At 37.3% G+C, this 10,250-nt stretch overlaps 1 long non-coding RNA gene across 1 annotated transcript; it reads right to left on the bottom strand.

Moving 5' to 3' along the window:
* Window positions 1-8,188: 8,188 nt before the first annotated feature.
* Window positions 8,189-8,884, bottom strand: LOC115919966. Its single transcript, XR_004062086.1, has 3 exons — window positions 8,840-8,884; window positions 8,524-8,556; window positions 8,189-8,239 (listed from the first exon to the last, which is right to left on the bottom strand). It is a non-coding gene; the product is annotated as an uncharacterized LOC115919966 (long non-coding RNA).
* Between the last annotated feature and the right edge of the window lie 1,366 nt (window positions 8,885-10,250).

The raw sequence follows: 10,250 nt of genomic DNA, 5'->3' as shown, positions 1-10,250 counted from the left end.
CTCGAAAAGCTCGCTCGCTACGCTGGCACGCATCTATAGATGATATACTTATGTTACTTATCAATGGATCAGAAAAGTTGATCATATAGCATGTAAGTATTGGTGTGTAATGCAAGGTTCTGGAGTCATCAAAATCATCATAAATTTGGCCCAGTCTTGGTAAAGTAACAATCACTGTACACAGAAAGATCTATATGGGACAACACAAATGGTGTCAGGGCTAGTACTACCTTGATTTCCTTATTTTTCTTTGCTCATTACTCAGCCAGTATATATTTTCTTCCAAAATTGTTTGGCACATGACATTTATTTGTAATCTTGAACATTCAGTGTAAGTTTCGTTAGATTCTGTGAGAATTCATTTTCTTTTTTTACCAGAACTCAAGTTTATCTTTAAAACAAAGGTTATATCAATAATGAAGCGATTTCATATACTGTCTATATTTTATATGTTGTGTGAAAGAAAAGCTGAATGGTTCTCAGAAGAAACATCTCAAACGAAAACTTTAAAATCTTTAAAGAAAGACATGTATTCATCTGGTCTATTTCCTTTTCTAATCGATGTGATAAACATCATCAAGACGCAACTAACATTTGACGTGTACACCTATGATGTAGTTCTCTCTCTTTCTTTCCCTCTCCCTCTCTCTCTCCACCACACACTCTCTCTCTCTCTCTCTCCACTCCTCTCTCTCTCTCTCTCTCTCCTAATTTTCATAGTTACCCCTCTTCAATCTCTATCTCTCTCTATTTATATGCCTGCTCCATGTCTATTCTTTTCTCCCCCTCTTTCTCTCTTTCTCCCCCTCTCTCTCTCTCTCATATCCTCTTCTATATAAGATTTCCACAATCTCTCTCTCTCTCTACCTCTCTGATATGCCTGCTCCCTGTCCATCTTTCCCTATCTCTCTCGTTCTCTCTCTCTCTTTCTCTCTCTCTCTATCTTTCTCTCTCTCTCCCTTCTACTTTTCATAGTTACCCCTCTCACGCCATGAATAAAAGTAAATAACCCGAGGAGGAAGAATTACGTCATTCCATTTAATGAGACCCTTTTGTGCACAATGTGTCAGAGAATAAAGCAGTTGATTAAAAATTTGACAATTTACAATCAGAATATATTGTTTAGATCATTGATTGCTATTAAAGATAAACTTTAGTACTGGTTATGCGATTGCATTGTGAAAGAAAAGGTGTGGAAAGGATCAGAAACAGTTGATCATGTAGCATGTAAGTATTGGTGTGCACTGCAAGGTTCTGGAGTCATCAAAATCATAATAAATTTGACCGAGTCTTGGTAAATTAACAAGCACTCACATAGAAAGCTATATATGGGACAACACACATGGTGTCGGGGCTAGTACTACCTTGATTTTCTTGTCTTTCTATGCTCATTACTCAGCCAGTATACATGTTCTTCCAAAATTGTTTGGCACATGTCATTTATTTGGAATCTTGAACATTCAGTGTAAGTTTCGTTTGATTCTGTAAGAATATTTGTTTTTTTGTTTACCAGTACTGGAGTTTATCTTTAATGTATACACCTCAATGGTTTCCTTTCCACTTTTTTCTCTACATATGAAGCACATGAACAAGATTGTACTCTTCTTTGCATTATATCAAAACAATCAAATTTCCAGTGAATTGACTAACCTGTTGTCAACACCAAACTATATTGGGCTACATGTAGGCATATTGATTCTTTACTTTTGGAATGAGATTCAAATTGTATTATATATATTTATTGAATTTTTATATTATAGAGGCAATGCTATGATTTCGTTGGGGTTAGGGTTAAAATCAGTGGTGACTGATCACCGATGATTGTTTATCTCGCATCAATTTGACAAAAGTCTCAACAAACAGAGCAGACGTCTGACCACATGAAAAAGATCCAGCTAGTTTGATGTTCCCACTGTTGAATTAAAGAAAAGAGAGAATATAAAGATTTCGTAAAAAATATTAAAACAAATTCTAAGGAATTTTGTTGCTGTATCCTGACAATGTGCATGCATCGATTGCATTTCAGAAACAGTATTGTTATGTGATATGGTGTGATTCTGCTACCGGGATAATGAAGAGGTGTATATGTGCACTCTTAAAGCAGTGTCCAGTTGGGTAAAATTGTGCACATAAGAGGTCAAAATGGGAATATGCATGTTTGTTTGATGAAATGTACCCAACCTTGGTTGAATACCCATTGTTGGCAAACTCTTACCCGATAAACTTGCATGGCTCCTTTCTGTCCCTCTTATGTGTAAAATTGTACCCAATCCTTTAAAAATTATGAAGATACATATGGGAAAATACGGATTGGATAGAGCCTGACTTGTATAGGAAATAAACATGCCCTTTATAATGTTATTTTAAAAAAAAGTTATGCAAAGTATTTTTGATCGAAATTATGCGCACTTAAAAGCCTTCTTGTGTTATGATTGTTGAGTACTCCTTAATTTGTAATCTTTAAAACAACAAATTCATTTAAAATTACAATACCAGTGATCATGACCATCGTAAATATTACCAATACAATTGTTTATGTCTGTACTGCACGTCCACGAGTCATATATCAGCGTTAAAAGTATTGCTTTTATTAACCTGATCGCACTGATCATTTTGAGGCTGGTAACAGAGGTGGTATAGATAACAGCGAAAGAAATATATCTTGCCGACTTTTCAAGTTTGTCTTCCTTGACCCTTCTCATTTTTCTGACTAGGGCCTAAAAAATTTTTTAAAAATCCCGACCCATCTTGAATAAACCAGATTTTAGAAATCTAGTTTTTTCATTTGAGTCGGTGACAGACAGGCTACGAATAATCCGGATAACTAAAATCCGGATTTTCGATGGGCCATTGCGCACGCGCCGTTTAGGTAAATAAGCATCGTGACATTATACGTTCAATCGAAATTATGCGCCGTTTAGGTAGATAAGCATTGTAGTACAGGAGCCAGGGGGGGTCAACCTAGCTGGGAAGGAAACCAATTTTCATGTGCACAGATGTGAAGATCACATAGCTCCACATAACAAATTGACCGTCTGGCATGTTCTAAGTGGTGGGTGTGGCCAGGGGGACGCCCCCCACCAAAAAAGTGGCCCTTTTGACGACAAAATAGTATTTTGTAAATAACATTTTAAGGAAACCTTGAACCACTATGGGTTTGGTGTCATATGAAAGAGAGTTAAATTATCTACATTTTGAAACCAATTTCAAAGAATTTGGGATTAATTAAAATCGCAAATTTAAGTAAAAAACATGATTTTTGTGATTTTTTTCAAAAAATTGAATTTTATCAAAAAACATTATTTTCCATAAATCAAAATCGGAAAATTGATTTTTTTTTAAAAACTTTCCAGGAATTTGCTTACGTTCAACGACAATAACCTATGCGAAGGAGAGGTTTATATATTGTTTCAATAAAAAGTTATACCAATCCAAAGTTATGGATTTGATTTCCACAAAAACAACATTTTTGCCCACATGTGTATAAACTGTATGCATATACGTGCATTAGTGTATTAAGGACCTGTTTGGTGTGTTTACATCAAGTTTTAAAGATAACTTTGAACTAAAACCTCTAATCACCATGTATTTGGTGTCAAAAGATGGATAATTAAAACACTTCATTCTGATAACAATTTTAATGAGTGATAAAGTGTTTGAAATATAAATTTTGAGCCAAAAAGGTGCTTTATTGTAGATATTCCTCTGGTTTTGGCCAGTATATCGGTATATTAACTAGACAAGTGATTGGACATTTAGTAGTGCAGAAAGTTCAAATGATTTAGAGCGCTGAGTGCAATTGATCAGTTCTTCTCCTGTACTCTGGGATGTTTCAGGAATGTGGACATTGGCAGTTCCCTCTCCCCCCCCCCCCCCCCACCACCCCCACCCCGCCCCCTTTCAGTCGCTTGTCATAATCTTGCCCAAAAGTTAGTGCATCGATCAACATGAATATAATATAATATAATATCGCCATGTTTGGTTAAATGGCTTATTTTGCCTGACTACAAACACGTGTATGCTTGTTAGCACCCAATACTCTGCACAATCCCTATTGTGATAAAGTAATTCAGTACAAACATTGAAGGAACATTATGAAACTACTTGATTCGATTGAATCTCAGTTTTTGTCTTTGTGTGTTTCAAAGAGAAAGTTTCACAACTACTATTGAGATCAATTTGAAATAAAAGGAGGAAATAAAAGGGGAAAATATCAAAGGTATCAAAATATGCTCATCTGACCGTAATTAAATGCCTAAAACCCCTTGACTTCCGGTGGCTCTGCCCCCTGGACCCCGTCTAGGACCCTAAGGCGGACGGCTGGATGCTATTCTGACGGTAATTTAATGCTTAAATCCCTGAGCTTCCGGGGGCTCTGCCCCTGGACCCCACGCCAATTTATGACCTGCCAGTGTCACAAATAAGGTAAAAATATGCTCATCTGACGATAATTGAATGTGTAAAACCCCTGAGCTTCTGGGGGCTCCGCCCCTTGGACCAAACACCAATTTGTGTCCTGCCAGTGTCACAAATATGGTATAACATTATGCTGATCTGACAGTAATTTATTGCCCAAAACCCCTGAGCTTCTGGGGGCTCCGCCCCTTGGACCCAACACCAATTTGTGTCCTGCCAGTGTCACAAATATGGTATAAATTAGGCTTATCTGACGGTAATTTATTGCCCAAAACCCCTGAGCTTCCGGGAGCTCTGCCCCCATGACCTTACGCCAATTTATGACCTGCCAGGGTCACAAATAAGGTAAAAAATATGCTCATCTGACGATAATTGAATGTGTAAAACCCCTGAGCTTCTGGGGGCTCCGCCCCTTGGACCCAACACCAATTTGTGTCCTGCCAGTGTCACAAATATGGTATAAAAAAATGCTTATATGACCGTTATTTATTGCCCAAAACCCCTGACCTTCCGGGAGTTCCGCCCCCTGGACCCCACGCCAATTCGTGACCGGCTAGTGTCACAAATAAGGTATAAAATTATCATCATCCGACGATAATTTGATGTATAAAACCCCTGAGCCTCTGAGGGCTCTGCCTTTTCTCTTTCTCTTTTTTCTTTCCCTTTCTGCCCTGGGAAAAAAATTGTAAAAACACGTTAATTTTAACTTTTTGTAGGAGTTAGGCCCTCCCCACTGGCGCTCAAGGGGGGGGGGGTGCGATTTTTTTACATTTTCGAGGGCCAAAAAAAATAAATTAGTGCTCTCTTAGTGCCCCCCCCTCACCCACTGAGCGTAATATTGGCCTGCACGATTTTAAAATTTCAGCACACTAAATTTCAAATTAATTTCAAATTTGGGCCCCCACCCCTAAGAAATCCTGGATCCGCGCCTGTATGTACCATATACGATCCAACTCAAGTAGGCACAATATTTCGGGCAAATTATTTGGTACGTAAATGGACATAAATTATGCATGATATGGACTAACTCCAGGAGTTCCTGGAGTTAGATATGGACATGATTTAATATTGCTTTATTTGATCTCAAATGGATTTTTCCTTGATGTTGAAAACATGTGTTGCGTTGTGATATTGCCTTTAGAAATAAAATGGTTAAAGGCGTTGCATAAAGCATTTGGTTGGACATTGTTTTGCGAATTTTAATAACCCAATAACAATAATTACTGTACAGGCCTAGGTAAAGATAAGTAGAGTTCGAAAAAGATTGTCATTGACTTTTACAGTAGCACAAGACTTAAGTTAAATCGTAAGGTATATAGCTCTTAATTTTTATCGTATTCATATCAGGAAGGAGTGCAGGAAAGGGACATTTAAACCTAAGTACAATTTGCCTTTCACATTAGTCCCGCGAGGTTTCTCTCAACAATCTATATCTAGCATCAAAGGGTGTCTCGCAGTCACTCCCCACCATTTAAATCGTGTGGCAATGGCCATTTGTGTATCGCTGGCCTGTGGCGAATATTTTCATATAGGTTCCATTGGGGTTTCCTTTCAAGCTGATTTAGCTCAATATTGAGGTTAGGGTATTTTAGGGCCGTCTGACAAACACCCCACCCAGGTGCACCTGAAGCAGTTTGGGATTGGGGGAGGGGGCAAACATTCCAGGGGCGCACCTTTCAGGGGCAGTGGCGTAATGAGCAAAAACTTTTTGGGGAGCAGAAGAAAAATCTGCACCAACCTCACTCTTACACGTTACATGCCGGCCCCGCGGAACGTTTTTCAAAGTGGAGTATTAACGATCAGGTAGAGCGGAGCGAGTGCAGCGTAAATTGGCGTGGGGTCCAGTGTCTTTGCCCCGGCGGGGTCAAGGGGCAAAGCCCTCAAGAGCTGCAGGGGTTTTAGGCATTAAATTACGGTCAGATAAGCATATTTAGATACCTTATTTGTGAAACTGGCAGGTCACTAATTGAAGTAGGGTCCAGGGGGCTGTGTCCCATGAAGCTCAGCGTTTAAGGCACTTAATTATGGTCAGATGAACAGACAGGGACCCGTCTTAGGGCCCTTGGTGAGGTCCAGGGTGTGGAGCCCCCGGAAGCTCAGGGGTTTTAGGTATATAATTACGGTCAGAAGAGCATATTTTGATACCACATTTGTGACACCGGCAGGTCACTCATTCTTTCTTTCTCTCTTTCTTTCTTTTTCTCTTTAACATACTTTTTTTTTAAAGTCAGGGGGGCTGGAGGGGGGCGGGGTGGGGGTGGTGGGGGGGGTGAACTGCCAATGTCCACATTTCCTGAAACATCCCAGAGTACGGAGAAGAACTGATCTATTGCACTCAGCGCTCTAAATCCTTTGAACTTTCTGCACTACTAAATGTCCAATCACTTGTCCAGTTAATATACAGATATACTGGCCAAAACCAGAGGAATATCTACAATAAAGCACCTTTTTGGCTCAAGATTTAAAAAGTTTTTCAAAAATTCAATTTTCCCATTTCGATTTATGGAAAATAATGTTTTTTTTATAAAATTCAATTTTTTGAAAAAAAATCACAAAAATCATGTTTTTTACTTAAATTTGCGATTTTAATTAATCCCAAATTCTTTGAAATTGGTATCAAAATGTAGATAATTTAACTCTCTTTCATAATGACACCAAACCCATAGTGGTTCAAGGTTTTCTTAAAATGTTATTTACAAAATACTATTTTGTCGTCAAAAGGGCCACTTTTTTGGTGGGGGGCGTCCCCCTGGCCACACCCACCACTTAGAACATGCCAGACGGTCAATTTGTTATGTGGAGCTATGTGATCTTCACATCTGTGCACATGAAAATTGGTTTCCTTCCCAGCTAGGTTGACCCCCCTGGCTCCCGGTCTATTGTGACATCACACGTTCAATCGAAAGTATATGCGCCGTTAAGGTAGATAAGCATTGTGACACCACACGTTCAATCGAAAGTATATGCGCCGTTAAAGTAGATAAGCATTGTGACATCACACGTTTAACTGCGCGCATTTAAACGTGTGATGTCACAATGCTTATTAAAAGGGATTATTTCAACATTGGTGTCAGACAGAAAAATCCCTTCAAAAAACGCTTGAAAAATCCTTTCAAGAGAGAATTATCTTGCTTCATATGAGGCTTTTTGAAGGGATTTTTGAAGGGTTTTTTGAAGGGATAATTGATGTCAGAAAGCCAAAAAGAGGATAATTAAAAAAACGGATAACTAAAATTCGAATTTTTGGCCTCTGTGTGACACCGCCTATCGACTGCTTTAATATTCGAGGTCTGGCTCTCAAAGCAGTCGATATCTCTTTCTTGTACATTATACAGGATTGTTGGCCACATAATATTCAATAGACATACTATTGCACAGGCGTGTATTTTTGGTACTATTCGCCGTAGTACTATTCAACGAGCGTGCATTTTTGGTTATATGCAGACTGCGTACCTCTCTTCCCTGCGCGTATCCCATTGTTATATTAGCTGTGCGCATCTGACGCGAAGGCAATGGAGAAGGCCTGACTCCAACTTCATCAATTTAAGGAGCATAGCATAATTTGTTGATTAGATCTTTTTCGATGTTGTATAAAACAAATAATGAATGTTTTTCAATCGTTCAATAGTGCGAATATTTTCATGAGTTAAAAGATTGACGTTAATTTTTCAACGAATCATAAGCATTCATTATTTGTATATCATAGCAGGTTGCATTCTATTTCTTATGCATTTTTCTTTAGATTTGGAAATATTGTTCGTGCTTGACTTACTAGCACAAACTAGTCCTTTCGGTATCCAGTGTCCATCGACCTCTTCACAACCTGCAATACAAAAATGAAAGACAAAAATTTATCTTCAATATAAGAAGTAAAGCATAATTTGTTGAAATATTAACGTTTTATTACATCGTTTTCGATCTATATAAAATAAATAATGAATGTTTTTTAATCGTTCAATAGTGCCAAAAATTTTAATGAGATGAATAGAATTAACGTTAATTTTTCAACGAATCATAAGCATTTATTATTTGTATATCATAGAAGGTGCATTATATTTCTTATGCATTTTTCTTTAGATTTTGAAATATTGTTCATGCTTGACTTACCAGCACAAACTTTCGTCGGCATCCGTGCACAAGCTGCAATACAAAAATAAAAGACAAAAATTTTTCTTCAATATAAGGAGCAAAGCATAATTTGTTGAAAGATTAACGTTCTATTAGATTTTTTTTCGATTTTGTATAAAACAAATAATCTTTTTTTTTTTTCAATCTTTCAAAAGTGCCAAATTTTTAATGAGTTGAATAGAATTAACGTTAATTTTTCAACGAATCATAAGCATTCATTATTTGTATATCAAAGAAGGAGCATTCTATTTCTTATGATTTTTTTTGGGGGAAATATTGTTCATGCTCGACTTACCAGCAACACAAGCTCGTCTTGTCGCTTTCCACAAGTCCCTACAAACTGCAATACAAAAATAAAATACAACAAGTTATCAAAACAATAATAAATTAATAAATCAAATCGAATCAAACAAAAACTTGGTTGGTAACTAAAGTTATCACAAAATATCATCGGCAAGGATAATAATTACTAGAAAGTATCTTTCTAAAAGTGCAAACTTTCTTTAAATCTGGTCGGATTATGTCGAAACATCATTGCCATGTTGGCACATTTCAATAGGTAACCGCACAAGCATTTATATTCGACTCTTGAAATTACTTGGTCGGTTGCTTTGTAATGGTATTTGTTTAGTTGGTTGACAACATTGGAAATGAATTGCTTACAGCCTTTCTCGTAATTTTCCTCGACATTCAACGCATTAGAATTGTCGATCTCATCTTCCTCGACTAAAACAATTGCTGCCACGGCCAAGGCAATCAGAAAGTAGAGAGCAATCATGGTTTTGGACGCCATTTTCAAAGTCTAAGGAAAATAAAACAAACATGAAATACATTTTGATTAGGTACAAAGCTACGGTGAAATTGCAACACGATTAAGAATATCAGCATAGATTAGCGACGTACTGAAACTTTCCTTTTACCACTCATCAAGAATAAGCACAAAGCCGAAATCGAACATTATGAAGTTATAACGGAAACTGAAGGAACAAATTGCGCCCAACTACATAACGGGCTTCGAGACGACAGGCTGCCAGAAAATACGGAAATTGCGGTTTAAGGAAGGCTTCAGAATGTCTACATTCAATCATATTCTCTGCTTTCTGAAATCATGGACCTACTATTAAAGAACTGAGAATGTTTTAAATGCCCATCGAAAGAGGATGTTCCCGGCCCATTTCTGCTCTGCTGTCAGTGCATGTACTTCACGGCTTTACCCCCACCCTCCCTGAGAATACGATGATTAATATTCAACTCGAAGTTTCATTTTCAAAGAATAGAAGCAGGAGAATGTAATGTCTTTAAATTGCTATCATAATAAAAATAATAATAATAACAATAATCTTTTAAAGTCCACTCCAAATTCATGAAAATAGCAATAAATTGAATTTAATGAATGATCTGACAATTGTATACTTGACACACTACCTTGTTATATTACTCACACTTAATTAAAGATAATATCAGTGAGCTCAGGTACTATTGGAATCGTTTTTTGAGAGAAAATCGCTATGATTTATTCTGGATTGTTTATCCTGCACATATGGAAACGTTGTATTATCCGCTCAATCTGACTCGCGTGCATAGAACAAATAAGCATTTTTGCATGAAAAAGTGAAGTTTGAAAAAAAGTGTGTTTCTTGTGTAATCTTTCAAAAGTATAATACAAAAAGATAATATGCACTTTCTCTGTACTTTTGTTGGAAAAA

This window comes from Strongylocentrotus purpuratus, unplaced genomic scaffold (assembly GCF_000002235.5).
Source record: "Strongylocentrotus purpuratus isolate Spur 01 unplaced genomic scaffold, Spur_5.0 spur5_contig_866, whole genome shotgun sequence".
In the NCBI taxonomy this organism is placed as follows: domain Eukaryota; kingdom Metazoa; phylum Echinodermata; class Echinoidea; order Camarodonta; family Strongylocentrotidae; genus Strongylocentrotus; species Strongylocentrotus purpuratus.
Note: the sequence above shows the minus strand (reverse complement) of the source record. Positions and strands in the feature narration are given on the sequence as shown.